This window comes from Schistocerca piceifrons, chromosome 1 (assembly GCF_021461385.2).
Source record: "Schistocerca piceifrons isolate TAMUIC-IGC-003096 chromosome 1, iqSchPice1.1, whole genome shotgun sequence".
In the NCBI taxonomy this organism is placed as follows: domain Eukaryota; kingdom Metazoa; phylum Arthropoda; class Insecta; order Orthoptera; family Acrididae; genus Schistocerca; species Schistocerca piceifrons.
The window spans coordinates 804542188-804566790 of record NC_060138.1 but is presented as its reverse complement, the minus strand read 5'-3'; the positions used below and the strand labels follow the sequence as shown (position 1 = coordinate 804566790).

General features: G+C 40.9%; 1 long non-coding RNA gene across 1 annotated transcript in view; it reads right to left on the bottom strand.

The window, feature by feature from the left end:
- Positions 1-24441, bottom strand: part of LOC124713900 — a 60015-nt gene extending 35574 nt beyond the window's left edge. Inside the window, exon 1 of the long non-coding RNA XR_007005637.1 lies at positions 24118-24441. This is a non-coding gene — a long non-coding RNA (uncharacterized LOC124713900). The remainder of the gene's footprint in view (positions 1-24117) is intronic.
- Positions 24442-24603: the final 162 nt, after the last annotated feature.

The window sequence follows — 24603 nt, the reverse complement described above, 5'->3', positions numbered from 1 at the left end:
GTAAATCCCACAGAGGTCTGTACCTATTACTCTTCCATTATATGATCACATTTATGAACTCTGAATAGTACATTCGCTTTTAAAACCAGTTGTGAATGAATAATGCTGCAAGTTTTCACTCTCACTACATCTTTCCTGATTTGCCTTTTTTTTTTTTATCCTTTCACACACAATTGTTTCTCCTTTCTGATAGTGGCAAATGACATTTTCCCAATTACTCTTCCCACATGTCATGAATGTATTTGTTCTCACAACATAGCTTGAAGGTTCTGTTGCAGGAAGTGCTGGAATTGGTTTGATGGCAACACATTTGGTGTGGTCACTTTGTTTCTTCTTAACAAGAGGTTGGGATGTATATTTAACATAAGTACCTCTTTAATTTTTCTTCATACTTTGGTTTTTAGTGATCATCCCTATTTTATAAACTTCTCATTATATCTCCAAACATATTCTCTTAATTGTCCCTATATTCTTTAGCACTTACATTTAATACTCCCTTCCTTTTCATCAGCTGTCCTTTTTCCACTGAAATTGCACTTAGTTGTGACATGTCTAGGTAATGTTTGAAAAAATATTATGCTATTTGTCAAAAATAAGTCTATGGTTCCTCCATTCTCTAATTCTGGTTGATGACTTTCCTCATTTATAATAATAATGATAATAATAATAATAATAATAATAATAACTAACTGGTTGAGGAAGTCAAGGACATGTGGCATCAGGATAAAGTTGACATTATACCAATTATACTATCAACTACAGGACTCATACCACACAATATCCACCAGTACATCAACGCAATATAGCTACATTCAAACTTATATATACAACTACAGAAATCCGTAATTATTGATACATGTTCAATTACCCGAAAGTTCCTAAATGCAATATAACATATACCGTACAGTTAAAAGGAAGTCACGCTTGATCAAGGTCTGCGTCACTTTCCATTTTTTTAACCAGACATAACGTCTGAGAAAAGGATGATAATAATAACAATAACAATAATAATAATAATAATAATAATAATAATGCAACTCATTAAATGATAGTCTTTCCTTGTCTATTCAAAATATCATTCATTGTGGTCTCAACTGATTGCATGGTCACTAGGACATCTCTTTCGCATCAATATATTTTTCAAAGGGGGAAAAACTGAGATGCTCTTGAACTTTTATGAATATTTGCTTAAGATTACAGGGTACTTTTCTGGCTCAATATTTTGTAAAAATCATCACCTAGTTCTTTCAGGCACTGTTTGTAATGTATATGTTTTAGAGATTTTTTGTTGACATCAGGCAATGCGGCACACTTTCTAAACAAATTAGAAGTATTTTGAATATTTTTGAACCTGCTTAGGTTTATAAAAAAAAATTACAACGAAATTGATACAATTTTTTTCCTCGGATTGAGGTACCATTTAATCCAATGCTATACATCTGAAGGAGACCAAATTGTTACCAGTTATGCATGACATGATGGTTGAGGTACTAGACCTATTTAATTCCACATATTATGTATATTACTATGATAAAAATTTCACATCTTACATTTTAATTTTTATAATTTTTTTCCTAATAAAATGTTATTTTTTCTGTAATTTGGATGATTCTGCAATAAAGCTTAGGTCTACTGCATTAGCATGGACTATTCCAAGTTACAGAAAAAAAATCAGAGCAATTTATAAACTTTAGGAAATATTTGTACCTGAATTCTGAAAAATACAACTTGCAGGAAATTGCAAATGAAGATATGAGTCCAATTAAACTGTGCCTCAGAACATTCCTGAAGCATAGTCTTCATCCTGCAGCATTTCTTCATCTTCAATCTTCCTCTTGACATTTCTTTCAGCACTTCTTGCTTCTTTGGTAACTTGAAGAGCAAATCTTTCAGCTTCATGCACCCGTTGTCTGTCACATGCAAGCAACTGATCTTCCATATTAGAGCCACATTTTGTGACTAAATTTCTCAGGTCTTCCAACCTTCCTATCTCTCCATCACTGAAACGTATCACTGCATCTAGTACACCAGCTTTTAATGTATTTAGTCCTACAAAAACATTATTGGGTAATCTTTCCCACATGCAATGGTTGAAACTTTCATTTGTATTCTGAGTGCCCCCATGATGGCATTTACTAAGCAAAACAGGGTCACTCAGGTCTCTAAAAATTGGTTTTATTTCATTCATAACAGGCTCAAGAAGAGAATGCTTATGATGGTATATTTGACCACTTTTTTTTGCTTTTTGGTAACCACACCAAGAATCTGCTCCTTTATGTCAAAAGTCCGTGAACAGGGTGGTCATCTGTGGACAACTTATGAAAGTAGGTGGCCCATACAGCTTTTCTCATTGCTGTAACATCATTCAGAGGTGCAGAATAACTCTGAAGGAGGTCTATTTCAGTTTCTGTCAATCTGCCTTGGCCAGACAGAGATTTTCTATTAGAGAGCAACTTTCCTTTTATTTTTCTTCGTAGCCTCCCCAATCTAGCACCCATCCTCTTTTGCATATGTACACAACACTCCAGTTTTGTTACCAAGGTATCACCATTAACATTGAACTTATTAATTTTTTTGAAAGCTTTAGTCTCCATCACCTAGGTACTTCGTGTATCTAATGTTGTAAACAGGCACCGACCTCTGAAATATTTTTGTATAACTCCATTACACTCCATACCTCGCACTGTAATAATTGTAGTTCTTAGAACACTGATGTTCAATATTTCATTCAGTGTTACCACAGCAGATGTGGCAGTACTTAGATAAGCACTCAACATCAACAACTTTTCCATTCTCCAGAGAAGTATCACTTACAACACCATTCAAGGAACGATGTCCTCGACGTTGCCATGCCCCATCTAGTGCAACAGCAATGTCCGTGGTTCCACTAATATTTACAGTTTCTTCAACTGCACATTTCATAGATGCTTTAGACACAACTGTCAAGGCACCTAAAAGTGTTTTTATATAATTGCTGAACCTACTGGAAGGAGGAGGAAGGTCCATCAAGCCACAAAATGTTTGAGCAGTCTTTGCAAGCATAGCGTACACTAACTTCAAATTCACATAATATCAATTATGCACAATGTTCAAAGTTATTTTCGAGGTAGATTTATTGCAGGATCTACACAGAACAACTGATTTTGACTCTAAACCCTTCCTGCTGCTTTGTTGTTCAGTTATTTCCAGACAGCCAATATCATCACATTGTTTACATTTTGCCACATCCTTTATCAAAGAAGATAAGATGCACACATCAACAACAACAACAACAACAAATCAGCTACAAACAGTGTCATTGTTAACAAAAAAATTTGAATCACCAGGAGGCGTGCCATGTGGGAGTTCCTTCCCTGAAGAACTGATACATAGATTACTTTCAACAGTGTGGCTTGCTTTGTTTGTGAACTGGTTACCTTGGAATTTACTTTTATTGAATTTCTTGATGAGTGGCATAGTTCATATTTATTGCACACTAAAGTATAGTACTTCCACAAATATATGTAGCACTTTGGCAACAAACATTCCGTAACACATGAACAAGCTGTTTCAGCAAAACAAATGTAAATACTGGCTAAGATAATCATTTACAGACACTAGCACTCTGCACTGTTACCAACATATACAATGTATCATACGTATAATCACTGGAAACAGGAAGTTCACAGTTCTCTTCAAAATAATACTGGTTTCTGTAATAGAAATAAAGGGGGCGTGGTGGCATACATGACCGTAATTAAAAAATTTGGTGTATATCACGTGGGAAAAATATATCTAAAAACAAAGATGATGAGACTTACCAAACAAAAGCGCTGGCAGGTCGATAGACACACAAACAAACACAAACATACACACAAAATTCTAGCTTTCCAAACCAACGGTTGCTTCATCAGGAAAGAGGGAAGGAGAGGGAAAGACGAAAGGATGTGGGTTTTAAGGGAGAGGGTAAGGAGTCATTCCAATCCCGGGAGTGGAAAGACTTACCTTAGGGGGAAAAAAGGACAGGTATACACTCGCACACACGCACATATCCATCCACACATACACAGACACAAGCAGACATTTGTGAAGGCAAAGAGTTTGGTAAGTCTCATCATCTTTGTTTTTAGATATATTTTTCCCACGTGGAATGTTTTCCTCTATTATATATATATGCTTGTGTCTGTGTTTGTGCGGATGGATATGTGGGATATGTGTGTGTATGCGAGTGTATACCTGTCCTTTTTTCCTTTTCTCCCCCTATGGTAAGTCTTTCCGCTCCCGGGATTGGAATGACTCCTTACCCTCTCCCTTAAAACCCACATCCTTTTGTCTTTCCCTCTCCTTCCCTCTTTCCTGATGAAGCAACCATTGGTTGCAAAAGCTTGAATTTTGTGTGTATGTTTGTGTTTGTTTGTGTGTCTCTACCAAACGAAAGCGTTGGTATGTTGATAGACACACAAACAAACACAAACACACACACAAAATTCAAGCTTTCGCAACCCACGGTTGCTTCATCAGGAAAGAGGGAAGGAGAGGGAAAGACAAAAGGATGTGGGTTTTAAGGGAGAGGGTAAGGAGTCATTCCAATCCCGGGAGCAGAAAGACTTACCTTAGGGGGAATCAAGGACAGGTATACACTCGTACACACACACATATCCAACCGCACATATATAGACACATGCAGACATTTGTAAAAGCAAAGAGTTTGGGCAGAGATGTCAGTCGAGGCGGAAGTATAGAGGCAAAGATGTTGTTGAATGACAGATGAGGTGTGAGTGGTGACAACTTGAAATTAGCGGAGGTTGAGGCCTGGTGGGTAACAGGAAGAGAGGATATACTGAAGGGCAAGTTCCCATCTCCGGAGTTCTGACAGGTTGGTGTTAGTGGGAAGTATCCAGATAACCCGGACGGTGTAACACTGTGCCAAGATGTGCTGGCCGTGCACCAAGGCATGTTTAGCCACAGGGTGATCCTCATTACCAACAAACACTGTCTGCCTGTGTCCATTCATGCGAATGGACGGTTTGTTGCTGGTTATTCCCACATAGAAAGCTTCACAGTGTAGACAGGTCAGTTGGTAAATCATGTGGGTGCTTTCACACGTGGCTCTGCCTTTGATCGTGTACACCTTCCAGGTTACAGGACTAGAGTAGGTGGTGGTGGGAGGGTTCATGGGACAGGTTTTACACCAGGGGCAGTTACAAGGGTAGGAGCCAGAGGGTAGGGAAGGTGGTTCGGGGATTTCATAGGGATGAACCAAGAGGTTACGAAGGTTAGGTGGACGGCGGAAAGACACTCTTGGTGGAGTGGGGAGGATTTCATGAAGGATGGATCTCATTTCAGGGCAGGATTTGAGGAAGTCGTATCCCTGCTGGAGAGCCATATTCAGAGCCTGATCCAGTCCCGGAAAGTATCCTGTCACAAGTGGGGCACTTTTGGGGTTCTTCTGTGGGAGGTTCTGGGTTTGATCTTCTCCCAAGTAATACTGTCTTAAACCAATGAGTTGTGCACTGTATTAAAGACAGAAGAATAGCTCATTGAAAAAGTGTATCCTTGAGAGACAAAACTATGTAAATAAGAAATCTGGTGTGTGTGAACAATTTCAGCAACAAAAATGACTTAGTTCATTAAACAAATCAGTGAATACAGAATATGATACCAGTGGTCAAAAAAATATTTAAATAAACTGCAGAGACATGAGAGAGGTTCTAAACATCACAGAAATGGAAATATTAACTGGGGGGAAAAGGGTAAGCCACAAATTTGAGTTATTTCAACTAAATTACCATTCAGCTTTAAAAGGCTCCAGTTTCCCATGAAGATTAGCTTGTACAATATGACCATCAAAAAACACAAGGGCAAAAATTCCAACGTTACTGTGTGAATTTAAAAGAATTGTATCTCTAGTGTGGATAAGTATACATGGCGTGTTACACAACCACAAAACTGTTCATTTTTGCACCTGAGAGAAAACCACCAAATTAGATGCTACAAATAACGGTTGGATTGCTACTCAGCACATAGAAGGGTTGTTGAGCCACTGACAGGCACAAAGACTGCTCAAATATTAAAGCTTTTGTGCAAAGTATTCCTTCTGCATCAGAAAACACACACACACACACACACACACGAGCGCGCGCGCGCACACACACACACACACACACACACACACACACACACACACACACACACACACACACACACACACGGCCACTGTCCCTGGATGTTGGGCTCCAGCTTTAATATATGAGCAATTATTTTTCATTGTGTCTGTCTGCAACTCAGTACTTCCTCTGTGTGGTGAGTAGCAATCTATCCTTTCCATATTGTTTTAATTCCTTCCTAGACTTTTCATTGGCTATATGATAACATGAATGACATGCGTAATGAAACACCACATTTTGGCTTATTGATTCAACTTAAATTCAGCATTAATCTGCCTAAGTATGAGATTAGTATTCTAAACTGCCTGACGTAAAAAGTGAAGCACCCAAGTGTACTTGGATCTCTGTACACTTACACCCCATCGGTGTGTAAATAAATAAATTCTATTCTCCATGACAGACAGAACAGCCATTAGAAAGCATTAGCAATGTTCATGTTTAATGTTGCTACTACACCTAGTGTGGTATATAAGGGGTGTTAACAAAATTGGATGTTGAGTGATCATTGAGAAGGAGATGGAGATACCACATACTTGTCTGAGACAGCATTATCAGCATCTGACAAGAGTTTGAAAGACGCCTCTTTTGTGAGTCTTCATTTGGCTGGCTGGTCAAATCATGCAATATCCAGGTTTGTGGAGCATTTGGATGTGACAGTGACCTGAGGCTGGACTGCTTGGAAATGTGAGGGGCAAGCATACTTGTTGTCATGGTTCTGGTCAACCATGTCTGATCACCACAAGGGAGGTTTGCTGTACTGTGCACCAAGCACACTCTAATCTCTTCACATCTGTGCTTGCCATCCAAGAACAAGTAATGGACTCCCTGGAATTTTCTGTTTCATCATTCATCAGACTAAGGTAGTATAGGCTGCCACTAACACCACAACATTAAAGGCTGCATTTGGAGTAGTGCTATTCCCAGAAAGTATGGACTACTGGTGAATGGCACTGCAGTGTGTTCAGTGACAAATCATGGTTCTGCGCTACCCAGATACCGTCAGTGTGGCATTGTCTGAGGAGAGGTCACATTCTTTCGATATTTTGGAGAGAGACAGTGTGTGGAGCCATTGAGTATGACTTGAGATCATGGTTGGTAGTGTTTGAGGGAACCCTGATGGCACATTGGTACGTAAGAGACATCCAGTGTCTTCATGTTCTCTCTCGTGTGACAGTACATTGTTTTTCAACAGGGCAATGCTCATCCACACACGGTACATGTCTCTATGAACTATTTGTGTGGTGGTGAGATACTCCCATGGCCAACAAGATCCCCTGAACTGACCCCGATAGAATGTGTGTGGAACTAGCTCGGACATCAACTCTCTCCCAGTTGTAGGCTAGCTTGAGTCATGAGAGGATGTAACAAATCAGTGTAGGCATCAAGATAAGAGATGGTGCAACATCACACTGATAAGTGGACTCGTGCTGCAAAGTGCTTTGTAAATTTGACTCCATTTTGTAAACACTGAAATAACATCACATACCCTCTCAAACCATGAAGTTTCATTCTGTTTTCTTCACCACTTCTGGTGTACTATCAGTATAACCTTGACAAAATACATGTCTGGATCTGTAACACATACAAACGTGCTTCACTGCCTGTGGCTTCAGACACATGTAGGCAATTTCATTACAAAGCCTCCTCTTCGTGTCAGTGTATTTCAATCTACCACAAACAAAATGAAGGTGTTCAAAGCCAGTTAAAGTATGATCTATAGTTTAATGTGTACTTCAAACCACAGTGGAATTTGGCATACTTCACACAAATCATTGCTAGGTGTGAAAAAACTGATAGGTGATGAAGTCCTAGCACTGATCTAGATTCAAGCTATAAACCTTTGGATTAACTATAGCTTTGTGTAACATTCTGCTTGGGTGAATGGTCACTCCAACAAAGTAGCTATAATAACAACATACTATACCATCTTATGGTCATGGTACGACATGTCACGATGGGCTGGTCAGTTCTGCTAGTAATTTAGATTTTTCTTCAAATATCAACACTTCTAAGCACCGGCATTCTTCCACACTAGATCCATAGTATCAATTACTTCATCATCCATTAATCAGTTTTGTGTTTCCTTTGACCTTCACTGTTCCTTCCTCTTAAGTACCAATACCTTAATGCTTATGTTGCTTACATCTTCCTTAGTTAAACTTTGGTTTTCACATTCAGCAAATATTGTATTTTATCGTCCAATTACGTTCAGATAATTATTACTGTAATGGTATTTGAATTATGATTCTTACGTACTGTTGTTATTTCCTTCACACTTTTTGTTGCCTATCATTTTGGGTGATGTTTTCCTCTTTCACTACATACTTAAACCTCTATTTCTTCTCTTCACTCAACCCTGATGAAAAAACTGTCAGTTCTATTACTTAATAATTTCACAGTTTTGTATGTTTGTCAACTCTGTTATACTGATCTGAGTTGCACAACTGACAGCAGTGGCTCTTAATGTGGGGTAGTTTATATCCCAAAGCCAATAAGATCTTAACATATTAATTCCTCCGAAATTTTTTGTAAGAAAGTGACTGTCACAGGGAGACAATTTTATATTATTATTATACATTTCATTGTTAAATTCTGCCATTTAAGAGTTCATCAGTTTCAATATATGAGGAAATAAATATTGACGAACAGTCACTTTCATCTGTTTACATCTTCAGATGGACAACCAGAGGTGGTTGAAACCTGTCAACCATTAAAACTGTAAATGTTTTAATCACAGACTTCTCCTTCGACATGACAATTTTTTCACAAATATATCTACTCTGCATGCTACTGTTATATTGTTTAATACTTTATCAGGTTCCTTCCTCCTCGAGACATACATCTCCATTCCTTAGACATTTTAGGAGGAATGAACATTTATGTTTAAAGAAGGAAGAAACCTATACACTGCTGAACATGCACAACAATTTCTCCATGAATGCCTGTTTCAACATCTGCAACAAAACTACTCACTTAACTTTCACTATTCTGCCATCCTGATGGACCCTATTGCCTGGAATCCAGTTGACAGTACTCAACTGCTGTGTGCTATCCTCTCCACTGTTACTCTTTTCCACTAATTTGCTTGTTAAATGTATTGATCATGTGCCTATGAACTAACACCCTCCCAGCCCCCCACTCATATCATATCGCTTCACTTCTTTTTATGAAACTTTAATTATAAAATTAGTCCAAAGTAGCTATTCCTTTCACAAATATAGACATGTATGAATAGGCAATATACACTACTGGCCATTAAAATTGCTACACCATGAAGATGACGTGCTACAGACACGAAATTTAACCGACAGGAAGAAGATGCTGTGATATGCAAATGATTAGCTTTTCAGAGCATTCACACAAGGTTGGCGCCGGTGGCAACACCTACAACGTGCTGACATGAGGAAAGTTTCCAACTGATTTCTCATACACAAACAGCAGTATACCGGCATTGCCTGGTGAAACGTTGTTGTGATTCCTCGTGTAAGGAGGAGAAATGCGTACCATCACGTTTCCGACTTTGATAAAGGTCGGATTGTAGCCTATCACGATTGAGGTTTATTGTATCGTGACATTGCTACTCGTGTTGGTCAAGATCTAATGACGGATAGCAGAATATGGAGTCAGAGGATTCAGGAGGCTAATACGGAACGTCGTGCTGGATCCCAACGGCCTTGTATCACTAGCAGTCGAGATGACAGGCATCTTATTCACAAGGCTGTATCGGATTGTGCAGCCTCGTCTCAATCCCTGAGTCAACAGATGGGGACATTTCCAAGACAATAACCATCTGCACAAACAGTTCGACGACGTTTGCAGTAGCATGGACTATCAGCTCGGAGACCATGGCTGCGGTTACCCTTGACGCTGCATCACAGACAGGAGCACCTGCGATGGTGTACTCAATGACGAACCTGGGTGCACGAATGGCAAAACGTCATTTTTTCGGATGAATCCAGGTTCTGTTTACAGCATCATGATGGTCGCATCCGTGTTTGGCGACATCATGGTGAGCGCACATTGGAAGCGTGTATTTGTCATCGCCATACTGGCGTATCGCCCGGCGTGATGGTATGGGGTGCATCGGTTACACGTCTCGGTCACCTCTTGTTCGCATTGACGGCACTATGAACAGTGGACGTTACATTTAAGATATTTTACAACCCGTGGCTCTACCCTTCATTAGATCCCTGTGAAACCCTACATTTCAGCAGGATAATGCATGACTGCATGTTGCAGGTCCTTTATGGGCCTTTCTGGATTCAGAAAATGTTCAACTGCTGCCCTGGCCAGCACATTCTCCAGATCTCTCACCAACTGAAAACGTCTGGTCAATGGTGGCTGAGCAACTGGCTCAACACTATACACCAGTCACTACTCTTGATGAACTGTGGTATCGTGTTGAAGCTGCATGGGCAAGCTGTACCTGTACACGCCATCCAAGCTCTGTTTGACTCGATGCCCGGGAGTATCAAGGCCGTTATTATGGCCAGAGGTGGTTGTTCTCGGTACTGATTTCTCAGGATCTATGCATCCAAAATGCGTGAAAATGTAATCAAATGTCAGTTCTAGTATAATATATTTGTCCGATGAATACCCGTTTATCATCTGCATTTCTTCTTGGAGTAGCAATTTTAATGGCCAGTAGTGTATATAATAAAACCTCTACCTCTACTTAGTGCTGCCATTAGTATTGTTGACAACATAATGAGACTGTTACGTCACTGTTTGCAGCGTGTGCTTGTAGATGTAATTTTATTCTTTTTATCATTACATGGATAGTTACTTGGCAGAATATACAGATTCTATAATGATTACACTGTGCAACAATGAAAATGTAAATTGAATGAAAATAGCCAATTCCTATCAATTCTAATGTGCTGATTGCGAATACCACAAAGACAATTCAAAATTAGCACTAGTGTCCATTTTACACTGTTTTATTGTGGTGAAATAATTATATGCGGATTTTTATGTTAAGTTTAAAATCAAATATTATAATGGTTTGTCATAGTCATAATAACTAGTAACAATGGATTATATTATTGTTCGTTGTCTTTTTTATGTGCAACATTTTGGATATAAACATTTTGATGCCAATTTTAGTGATCTTTTTGTCTCCCTCCTCTTCAACTTCAGTGACTTTATTAATGCATGTAATAATTTTTGCACATTTGTTTCCAGATTAACTACCAGTTGTTCGAGTTGACTGCTATTGAAGTGAACAAAAATGCTACGAGTCTGTGTTAACAGTGCTGACACATTTTGCTACATGTGTGTGTGGTGAAGTGACTTTTGCTTCACAAAAATAGCAAATACCTCCATTGATTAAAAAACCTTACAGTTGTTATTTTGGGTGCAAAATAGGTGATCAGGATAAACTGTGAGCTCCACATGTGATCTGCAACACATGTGCCAGCAACCTCAGAAATTGGATGCATGGGAAAGGACATTCAATGCCCTTTGCAGTGCACATGATCTGGCATGAGGCAACTAACCATATCAGTGACTGCTACTTTTGTTTAGTTTAGTAATGTCATGTTCTGCAGATAATTTTCACGATTATTCTATCGATATGATGCGGAACAAGTCAGATTACAAGAGACATATGCACACATGAATAGTGCTAATATTAATATTACTGAAATTTTTAGTTCTACACATGCGACTATATTTAGAGGTACAATTTTTTCATTCACATGAATAAGGAACAGCAGAGGAGCCAAAATTGAACCCTGTGGGACTCCCTTTGTGATAACTCCCCATTCACTAGAATTTACCACCCTCCCTGCATTATTTGAGTTATTCAGCACAACTTTTTATTTTCTGTTTGTTAAGTGTGATTCAAACCAGCTGTGTGTGTAGCCTTCAATTCCACAAAACCTGAGTTTTTCTAAGAGTGTAACATGATCCACATGGTCAAATGTCTTGGAAAGATCACAAAAAATACCAACTGGCGATAATTTGTTAGTTACGGTTTGTACTTTTTGATGGGTAAATGTGTAGATAGCATTCTCAGTTGAGTAACCCTTCTGGAATCTGAACTGTGACATGCTGAGTAAATTATTTTCACTTAAATGTGAGGTTACTCTTGAATAAATTCCTTTTTTGAATAGTTTAGAAAACGAAGTCAGCAATGAGATTGGTCTATATTTATTTAAGTCACTCTTGTCCCCTTCCTTATGAAGAGGTTTGACAATTGCATGTTTCAATCTGTCTGGAAAAATTCCCTGTGTCAGCAAAGCATTACATGTATCACTAAGGAATCCACTTATTAAATTAGAACAACACTTCAAAATTCTGTTAGAGACTCCATCAACACCACATGAGCTCTTGCTTTTCAGTATATTTATAATTCCCTTAATTTCAGTGGGGAATGTTGCTGCTATTCCTAAAGGCCTAAAGTCCTGGGAATGACATTTTTAACATATTTTTTTGCTTCTTCAACTGGACCATTTAATCCTATTTTTGCTGCTACATTAAGAAAATGTTTGTTAAAAATACTTGCAACTTGTGAATTATCACTCACATCATCATCATTTCCCTTTATTGCTATGGTATTTACAGTGGAATAAATTGAATTTGGCATCAGTATAATTTTCTGTGTATACTTCATCCTATTCCACCTTTTCTAGGCTGCTCTTAAAACTCTGTATCCTGTTCGCATCAATAAGCATCCCTGCCTTGTATGAACCTGCCTCAAGCCTGTAAGGTGCTATATGTTTTATTTCCATTAATTGTGCATCATGATCAGATAGATCATTAACAACTGGGTACACATTAATTGTTTCTACCTGAGCACTTTCTATGAAAATGTTATCGATAAGTGACCTACTATCCTGCTGCACACGAGTTGAAAAATTTACAACAGATACTAGATTGAAACAACCAAACAAACCTATGCGGATCTTTTAGGAAATCTACATTAAAATCACCACAAACCACTAACTGCTTCTTTTTCTATGACAGGTAGCTCAATAATGCCTCTAGATTTTTCATGAATAGCTGAAAGTTACCTTGAGGTAGATTGTTACAATTACTATAGAAGTATATTGCAGTAGCAACTCACAAGCACATGCTTCAAGGATCTGATCAACACAAAAACTATTTATTTCAATATTTTTGACTGTGTGTCCAGCTTTTATGTAAGTAGGAACTCCTCCTTCTTCCATGTTGATTCTACATGAATAAGATGCTAATCTGTAATTCCTTAAATTTAACTTCTCCATCCCTGTGGTTACATGGTGTTCAGAGAGACACAAAACATCTATACCTTCAGAATTTACCCCATTTTCTAGGCATACAAGAAGCTCATCTATCTTATTTTTCAATCCTCTAATGTTCTGATGAAACACACAAATTTTCTTTCTTTGGATACTGCTACAGACATGGAACTGTTCTGTTTTAATCTCTTTCAATACTCTCTGTCTGTAACCTGACATTGTATGGTTCCTCCTATCAAGAAGGGAATATCTAAGAAGAAGAAGCGGACAGTGATCCATCCTAACATTCCATCTGTCATTCCATCTAGTTCTACATGGGGAAGGATTGACAACTCTTGAACTACCAACAGAGTATGAGATTACTTCTGATGGGGATTCTGAATGTCCTGAACTACGTACATCATAAGATCCAGAGTTTCTTTCAAATATATAATCAACTGATGATCCACAAAAATTGGCTCAAAATGAGTTAAGTGATCTCATTAGAGATTTGGAGCTCTCTAAAGCTAAGGCTGAGATTTTAGCATCAAGATTGCAGCAGCGCAATTTTCTGAAAAGCAGTGTAAATGTTTCATTCTACCACAGAAGAGAGCAACAATTCACTTCTTTTTTTAACATGCAAGATGTTCTTGTGGCATGTGTAGGCATAAATGGTCTAATGAAGGCTATCAGAATTAATTACAACACTGATTGGAGACTCTTTATCGATTCACCAAAGTAGAGCTTAAAAGCAGTGCTTTTACATATTGCTAATGGCTTCCTTCTTCTGGTACCGCGCGCTGCGGAATTTGAATCCCCGCCAGACATCATGGACGTCGAAGACCCCTAGAGGTCTCTGCACCATCGTGCTGTAAGCTGGGGCAGTGCGAGCCTCCTGGCCCGCATTTAGTGTGTGGGCGCCACAGTGAAACATGTGGTTCCAGTGGCCAATAGCGGCACCCCCGATGGAGTATTTAAGCGCCTGCCTCTCGCTCAGCCAGCAAGTCTAATTGTTGTGTGAATCTTGACATATCACTTCGACAACAGACTTCGTGTTTAGCATTCATTACTAGTGGACGTCTTGGATTCGTTTGGTTCTCTGTGTCACTCCGTTGCTTCTTGCGTATTGTCGTCGTAAGGTCTCTCTGCATCGTCCATCATTGTTTCGTGTCCAGCCTTTCTGTTCGTTTGTTTGTTCGTGGGCCACTCTCCGTTTGGTCCCCCATGCTTTCTCGGCCACACCACGATCGGAACAGTCACGGTTACAATATCTTTGGCGACGAGGTAAACGGTTGTAGTTGGTAGCATGGATGCAAAGTTGGTCTGTCATCTGGAGCAACAGCAGTAGCTCATGCAGCAGCAGCAGCTCTAGTTAGACATCTTACAACAAAAAATGGTTCAAATGGCTCTGAGCACTATGGGACTTAACAGCTATGGCCATCAGTCCCCTAGAACTTAGAACTACTTAAACCTAACTAACCTAAGGACAGCACACAACACCCAGCCATCACGAGGCAGAGAAAATCCCTGACCCCGCCGGGAATCGAACCCGGGCGTGGGAAGCGAGAACACTACCGCACGACCACGAGACGCGGGCATCATCTTACAACAGTCACTGCAGTTGCTAACGGACAAAGTCGATGCCCGGGACATGTTACCACAACAGCTTCCGAGTCCTTGGGTGTCCGATGCTTTCCCACGTCCACCATCGTTTCCACCCTTTAATGACGCTAAAGAGGACTGGGAAACTTACTTACATCAGCTGAAACAACATTTCACGGCTTTTCAAGTCACGGACGACTCCTTGTAGTGGTCGTTGTTTTTGTCTTGGGCTTCCCCAGACACGTTCTTTCTTCTCCGTAAGTTGGCACCATTGTCCGATCCAGTGGCTCTCTCTTTCCAGGAGATATGCCTTTTGCTGACAAACTATTATTCCCAATGCTACCATGTGGTCGCCTCTCAGTAGAGTTCCACCAGTACCATAACAGCCTGGTCAATCATACCGTTCCTGGGTCACGGACTTGCAGGGTCTCAGCCGTTGATGCGATTTTACTTGCACCAATCAGCATTGTAAGGCTTTGTATGCAGACTCCCTGATCCGGGATGTGGTGGTTCAGCTGGCTCTCGATCTTGAGGTCCATACTGCAGTGTTGATACTCGAAAACCCCTCCTTGGAAGAGATTCTCCACATTGCCCACTCCTTTGAAATGGCTCAAGTAGGTAACGAGCATCTTATGGCATGACCGCAGGTGGCGGCAATCGCGACGTCACGGCAGGTTCCACCCTCGCGATGTCAACGTGGCCCAGCCGACAGAGGCCAGCACCTTTGGGACTCTGGAAAATATGAACGGAAAACGTGCACCCTGTGTAACAAGGAGGGCCACATCCAATCGGTTTGTCATAGTCGCTCGACTCGCTTCAGTCCTGCCCCTCCTGGGCCTCAAGATACAGTCAATGCTCTGCAATTGGTCGTCCCACAGGATGACCCATCAGCGCGGAAGCTTTTCCTCATGCTCTGCCTTTTCACGGAGGATGTCAGTTTTCAGGTCTACACTGGGGCCACTGTCTCCCTGATTAATATGGCGACATATACCTGACTGGGCTCTCCTGAGTTGTCACCTCGCTCTCCCCATTTGGTCGCCTATGGACACGGTTCCATTCCCCTTCGTGGGCAGTTCGTCGACCAGGCGACGTACAAGTTCGTTCCCTGGATCCTTACTCTCTTTGTCGCTGACCATCTGTTGGCTTCGAATATTTTTGGCCTGGATGCATTTCAACTGTTTGGCTTTTCAACTTCCGATGAAGTTAAGGACGTTTGCATGGCTGTTTCTTTTCAGGACTTGGACGATCTGTGCTCCGCTTTTGCGTCATTGTTTGCAACAGATCTCGGATGTGCTTCCAGTTTTCAGGCGCACATCACCCTCCGGCCAGATGCACAGCCTCGCTTTTTCTAGGCCCAGCCCCTTCCGGTGGTCTTACAGCCGGCAGTCATGCAGTAACTTGATCAGCTCCAGGCCGCTGGCGTTCTGGAGCCTGTAAATTACAGTGCCTGGGCCACGCCATTGGTAGTCATACGGAAACCGAATGGGTCCCTTCGGCTGAGTGGGGACTTCGGTACTACAGTCAATGCTTAGTCCCTTGTTGACACTTACCCCATTCCCCGACAGGAAGGAACTCTCACCAAGCTTGACGGGAGAGAGTATTTTTCAAAGATCGACCTAGCTGAGGCATACCACCAGTTGCCCTTGGATGTCGAATCTCAGAACATCATGGTTATCAACACGCCTTTCGGATTGTATTAGTACAAGCACCTTCCCTTTGGTGTCTCTTCAGTGCCGGCCATTTTCCAGTGATTCCTGGAGCAGCTTACTCAGCCTATCCCCGCCTGTGTGAATTATCTGGATGGCATCTTGGTCACTGGGCGTTCTCGCCAGGAACATTTGCAAAACCTCAGTGCCTTATTTCACGCTCTGCAATCTGCTGGTTTATGCTGTCGGCTGGACAAGTGTTGTTTTTTTCAACCAGAAGTGGAATACTTAGGCCACTGGCTTAGCAATGATAGCATTCACCCTTTGGGTCGTAATGTCGCGGCCATTGAGGCCCTTCCTCGTCCCAAGGACTTATTTGAACTCCACGTGTTTTTGGGCAAGGTTACTTATTACTTAAAGCTCTTGCCCCAGGCTGCCTCCATTGCTCAACCCCTCAATCACTTGCATCACAAAGGGGTACCCTTTGATTCGACTCCTGCCTGTGACGAGGCTTTCCTCCGTTTAAAAGCGATGCTGAAGTCCACCCCTTGCCTTACTCCCTTCTCTCCAGACCGCCCCTTGGTTGTGGCCGCTGATGCGTCGGTATACGGCATTAGGGCCGTCCTCAAGCACCGGGATGCCGATGGCTCCGAACAGCCCATTGCTTATGTCTCCAAGACATTGACCCGAACACAACGGAACTACTCCCAGATTGAAAAGAAGGCCCTGGCGATCGTGTTCACCGTCCAAAAATTTCACACCTATCTCTTTGGGGCAAAGTTCACCCTCCTGGTGGACCATAAACCCTTGGTTACACTTTTCGGACCCCACTCTCACCTTCCAGAGCAGACGGCTCAACGCCTCCAGTGCTGGGCATTGTTTTTACGTAAGTACGCTTACACCATGCAGTATAAGCCCACCGCCCATCAAGCTAATGCGAACGCTTTGTCATGTTTTCCAGCAGGCCCCGATCCTGCCTTTGACCAACAGGAGGTTCTCTGCTTTCACATTGATTCCGCCCGCCGGGATGCGCTGGACGGTCTGCCTCTCATGGCTGCTCACATTGCTGCGGCTACCCGCCACAATCCTGTATTGCAGTAGGTTCTCCACTACGTGGTCCACCGGTGGCCCTCCTATGTTACTCGTCAGATGCAGTCTGATTTCAGCCCCTGTCCCACAGGCTCCCCTTGGTCAATGATGTCCTTCTGTTGGCCATGGTGTCGGCTGCCCATCGGGTGGACATCCCTCCAGAATTGCGGCTTCAGGCGCTCAGTTTGTTACACCGCAGGGTCTGGGGTATGTCCCGTATGAAAGTTTTGGCTCGCCGGCATGCGTATTGGCCCGGCATCGATGGCGATATTGATCGCCTGGTCCGTGGGTGTACTTTCTGTGCGCGTGACCAGGCAAGCTCCCCTCAGTCGTTTGCACCCTGGCCTGTGCCTTGCCGGCCCTGGGATCGCATCCACATTGATTTTGCGGACCCGTTTTTGGGGTCCATGTGGTTACTCATCGTTGATGCCTACTCCAAATAACCATATGTTGTCCGCATGGTATCCACCACCACGGAGGCTACACTGGCCCAGGTTCTCACCACTGAAGGCCTGCCACACACATTGGTCTCCAATACCAGTCTCCAATCCACGGCGTCCTCCTTCCACGACTTCTGTCATGCCAACGGCATCAAACATATCCATAGCCCCCCTTTCCACCCTTCATCCAATGGTGCAGCGGAGAGGCTAGTTCGCACTTTTAAACAGCAGTTGACCAAGGCGGTCGACACATTTCCAACCATGTCGGCCCTCACCCTGTTTTTGAGCACCTATCGCACTACACCAATTGACGGACACAGTCCGGCAGAGCTCCTTCACGGGTGACAGCCGTGGACCCTGCTCCATTTGCTGACGCCATCCCCCACCCGCCCCCACTCCTGGCCCTCGCAGCAGTATGCCCCTGGCACGGCCGTGTGGGCCCACGAGTACGGGCTCAAGTGGGGTTGGACACCCACCACGGTCGTCATGGCCCATGGGCGGCGTGTGATGTCAGTGCAGATGTCAAAAGGGTTGGAGTGCCGCCATTATAATCAGCTCCGCCCGCATGCCCCCGCAGGACTCACGCCGCTGCCTCTTCCCCTACCTCCTTTGGGTGTGGACGTGGTTCTGGAGTCACTGTCCCTGCACCCGTTTGCCATCTCCCCGCGGGCCTGCCGCCAGCCCTCTCCACCCGCGGGTGGATTGGCGGCTCTGCAGAATTTGAATCCCCGGCAGGCGTCATGGACGTAGAAGACCCCTAGAGGTTTCTACACCATCGTGTCATAAGCTGTGGCGGCATCCACCTCCTGGCTCGCATTTAGTGTGAGGGCGCCACAGTGGAACACGTGGTTCCAGCAGCCAATAGCAGCGCCCCCCATAGAGTATTTAAGCGCCTGCCTCTCGCTCAGCCAGCAAGTCTAACCGTTGCGCGAGTCTTGACATACCGCCTCGACAACAGACAGCGTGTTTACCATTCTTTGTTTTCATTACTAGTGGACGTCTTGAATTCGTTTGGTTGTCTCTGTCACTCCGTTGGTTCTTGCATGTTGTTGTTGTAAGGTCTCTCTCCATCATCCGTCGTCGTTTTGTGTCCGTCCTTTCCATTCATTTGTTTGTTTGCGGGTCGTTCTCCGTTTGGTCCACCGCACTTTAGCGGCCGCTCCGCGACCGTTCCAATTGTGGTTACAACACTTCTATTCCAGTTGGGCATAGTGCGCATATGAAAGTCATACCAAAACATGAAAATTTTACTAGAAGCTATCAGTAGAATGACTCTCAATGGCAGATTTGTGGTGACTTGAAAGTGGCTGCACTGCTATTAGGTATGCAGTTAGGATATACTAAATATTGCTGCTTTCTCTGTGAATGGGATAGCCGAGCTCGTGCATCTCATTACAGTAAACATGGATGGCCCACCAGAAAATCTCTTCAACCAGGTATAAAGAACAATAAGAGTAAACCTCTAATAGACCCTAAAAAGATTCTGCTCCTGCCCTTGCACATCAAGTTGGGTCTCATGAAAAACTTTGTTAAGGGAATGAACAAAGATGGTGATGCGTTTAAGTACTTTAGGCAAAAATTCCCTTACTTAAGTGATGCCAAAGTAAAGGAGGGCATCTTTGTAGGCCCACAGATTTGAGAGCTTTTTGGAGACCACGCTTTTGGTGGAATCATACAAGGTGATGAGAAGCAAGCATGGGAATGTTTTAAGACAGCCTGTTTACAGTTCTTAGGGAACAAAGGAGCAATAAATTAGAAGATTGTAGATAACATGTTGTCATCTAATGAAAAACTTGGTTGCAACATGTCACTGAAAATGCAATTCTTACATAGTCATCTTGACTTCTTCCCTAAAGGTGGTGGTGCAGTAAGTGATGAACATGGGGAGTGATTTCAACAAAATATTGCCACATTTGAGAAGCGGTATGCCAGAAAGTGGAGCCCTACTATTTTAGCAGATTACTGCTGGATTGTCATAAGGGAATTTCCCGAGTATGTGTATAAATGTCAAGCCAACCAAAAGTGGTCATCATCTGAATTTATCTCTGAACAAAATATGTAATTGTATATATTGTACATATGGACATTTAACATTTGTAATCTTTTATATACATTTGTGACCAGTTAATTTATATATTTTCTTTTGTGCTTTAGACAGTTCTGGTACAAAGTAGACTTACAAAGTATTTTCATTCATGTAATAATATCTTCATTTTTTTTTTAAATTTTATTTTTGTACTTCCAGAATGGCACTGAAATTTACCAATGCATAACACACAACACAATTCAAGTAATTATTCACTTAAAATTTGTTATGCTGAATCTTGGAACATGAGTTAATATTTAGTTAGTGAGTTATTTATACAAAAATGTAGATTACTTTTTTAAAAAACTAAATATTTATGAAGATGATGATTTTGTATCATTTTATACTGAAATAAACATAACTAGCTCAAAATCATGCAATTTACACACTTTCACATCAAATTTGTTGTTCAGTGTTATTTTTCTCCTCTTTTTATCTATTGACAGTGCTGTCTCATAAACACACAAAAAATAAAAGAACCAGCATTTAGTAAATTACAGTACTTTTAAAACTCATATTTCTTTGTGAAAAATGAAGGAATCATCTTCACGTATGATCATGAGCAATACAAAGAACAGATTAAATATGTCAAATTATGGAACAACACTACATTTTCAAAATCTCTGTTTGATGAAGTTGTTACAACAATATCTACACATACCGACATTAAACAGTCTTTGAATATTTACCCAAGAGATGAAATTCCAAACAGCTCCAAGTTCTAAATTTTTATTGGCTACAGAGTAAGCATAAACCAGTCAGTCACTGACAGCTGAAATCTCAAGAGATGTTCAGTCAGTGAATTGACAGGCTAAGAAAGATATGGTATCGTGAAGAAAATTAACTTGGACATTCTTCCAACTAGAGCTCCACAAATACTTAAAAAAAGGTATAACTTTGGATGCTGCTCTTTTTGTAATATAACTACTGCCATGGACAGTATCTATAATTTATTACAGGCAGCTCAACTCAAAACTTTCTGGAACATGAAACAATTATGCTACAGATTCATTATGTGCAACACTAGGTTTTATACTGCCAAAGACTATAGCGTCTCACATACACATACGTCACTGAAGTTCGAGTAAGAATCAGACAACAGAATATGATCATTGGTTATCAACTGACTTGCCATGATCTGCACTGAAGGATCACACTGGCCTTCAGTTTCTTTATAGTTTATTTGCTCAGTGGTAACATGCCAGAAAACTAATCCAAAGGTCTGGGAGTCAAACCCCTGTGAGTCCTACGATTTTAATCTGTCGCCTTTCACTTCTTCCACATCTAGGAATGTTTGTTAGTGTGAAAAATGCTGAGTTGCACCATGGTTCGGAGTCCACATAAAACTGTATGTACTGCTATAACTGGACTTGGGTCAGTGTGAAGGTCAGAGAAAGGTAAGGGCATAAAATTTCCAATAGGCCCATGGTTAATAAAGCACTGAGTTCTTTAAACCAACCTTCAGGTGATGGCAGTTTTTCTCTTACTACACGAAAGAGTACAGACAGTGTCAGTCTTGTAACTATTCTACAGTCTTTTGACTACTATGAGGATGAGATTTATGTCATTTGTGATGTCAAATTTATTTTATATTTTCTTTAGCTCACATGCATCACTACTGCAGCCCACACTACATTTTTGACTAATTCAAGAAGGCCAACCATTAACTTCCATCAAAACTCTGTAATCTGGTAATACCATATTGTTTAGTACGATAAAACAAAGTGATTTAAAAGCCAAATTAAATATTAGCACATGATTCACTCTCTTCAATGGTCCTCTACTAACCATTACACCGCAAAGAAACATGGTCATCCAGAGTACATTGCATACCCATATATTTATTAGTGTTCTGAGATTAACATTTCCTGACATTATACACTATTTTTAATGGTCTGCAGGAGTCATTAGCATACTACATTCATGGAGCTGCAAATTTCACACACACTTACGCCAAAGTACTGAATTCAGAAATGATTACTATCTTCTCCTGCTCTGGAAGAGTGTGTGTTTTAACTGCACGCAACAAAATCTGATCAAGAAGAATTTATCTCAAATGCTAATATTGTGTTATGTCGACAATTATTCACCAGGCTATTCAAAATAACAACAACAACAACAACAACAATAATAAGCAGCAGAAGCAACAGCAGCAGCAATGACAAGTCAATAACAAGTAAGTACTAAGAATATGAAGATATGTTTTCCACAGAAATGCATTTTAGTTATGTAATCACTAACTCTCCATCAGGTAATCAGTTCATAGTACACTTACATGATTGTATAAGAATAGGCATTAGCTCCGAGATGTTCTCATTGTCATGTGTCAGTAAAGATGGTTCAAATGGTTCTAAGCACTATGGGATTTAACTTCTGAGGTCATCAATCCCCTAGACTTAGAACAACTTAAACCTAATTAGCCTAAGGACATCACGCACATCCATGCCCAAGGCAGGATTCGAAACTGCGACCGTAGCAGCCACGTTATCTGGACTGAAGCACCTAGAACTGCTTGGCCATCACGGCTGACTGTCAGTAAAGAGTCTTACTTTACATAATATGTAACTTCAAAAAAGTACGAAGTATTTTATGCAAATAACTGCAACAAGCTGTGTATTGTTTTGTGTTATTGAATTCTTAGTTTTGCTCTTTCTTGTGGAGCATATATCACCTGGAAGCCCAATGTATGGCCCATAATCTATGTATGCAAAGTCGATATTCACATTAAACTTTCTATGACACCTATATTTGTTGACTTTCTTCTGTTTGTTGGAATGCACACGAACAATGGTAAAAGCAATGATAGCCAACCCAAAGTGTTCAGTAGTCACAAAAGGAAGAAATGATGTCAATTTTCACTATTTATTGATGAGTTGCTACATTTCCTTTCCACTTAAAATACTTTAAGAGGAGCAATTTATGCCATGATGTAAATGACACCCTCCCCTCATCAAATATTTTTCCTGCAAAGTGCCACGAAATAGTGTAATACGGTGTATGTGTATTTATAACAACTTGTTATCAAAACAAATAAATGAAATTTTAGGTACCTATCAGCATCATGTCTACCGTTCAGTTTTGCTTATGGAAAAAGAGTTTTGCATTAAGTTCTATTATAAACTCTCTCCTATCATAAAAACATTTCAAAATCAGCTGAGATTCTCAACATCATGTGTTACTTCCACACACTACTGTTCTTCCTACATAAAAAAGTAAATGTTAATTGCAAACATTTTGGAAGGACAAAGAAAAACACAGAAATAAATAATTGTCGACAAATAACCAGTAACAATTAAAACAATGAAACACATTTCAATGAATTTCCACAGGTCAAATCTGAATCACCACCAATGTCATTTGTACTGTGATTTACTCCAGAATATCTCTATGTTATTCACATTACACAATGTTCACAAAATAAGAAGTTATATTCTGTAGATTCTGTTGCTACAGACAGGTTTAACAAGAAGAGAAACACACACCCTAAGCAATTTTGTTTTTCCCATGGATAAAATGCTTCTAGTTGTGCAAGCTACAAAACTCAGACAAAAGTCAGAACAAAGTGATAGTTCCTCAGCTAATGTTCCATTTAATACAGTTTCAGTCCAGTAAATATGAAGCACTGAATTATCAGTCATTTACATATGACTTAATACAAGCCAACTAGCTGTTAAACATCTTTCAAATATATTTTCTTTTATTACTGAATAAAACATGCAACATTACGTATAAAAAGAACTGCAACACCTGTCCACTTGCCCAATAGTGTTAATGACCTGAACTACCCTCATTCTATTTGTGTGTTTCTGAGAGGCAAATAAGAATAACTAAAAATAAACTGCTATGTATAAAGAGACGGTGAACAGAGAGACCAGTTGTTAGAAGGCTTTCAGTAGCTAACCTCACCTGGCCTACTGACTGCCATGACCAAAGTCTGCTACCGTGTGCTGAGTGCTTCTCCAGAATAGCTAACTTGCTGATGCAGATTATTTCAGGAAATCACCTGTTTAACTAACCTCTTCACTAAACAGTTTCAAGTACAACTATTTTAAACCCATAGCTACACTAATGAGATGTTGAGCTATTTGTATCAAACAGTTTCAGAGCTGAATCACTCTTTTGCTTCCATTATCAGTTAAGGTTCTGTGGTACAGTATTTTGTGCATCACAACACCAAAAACACTTAGTCATCAGATGCACATGGCACTATTATTGTACCAGACTAGCCACCTGAAGAGCTGCCAAGGAAATGACCTAATTTTAAACACACACACACACACACACACACACACACACACACACACACACACACAGCAATGGGTCCCACTTCTTTGGCACTGTTTCAGCTGCAAGGAAATGCATAACAAACAGTACCTTCCCACAAAATACTGA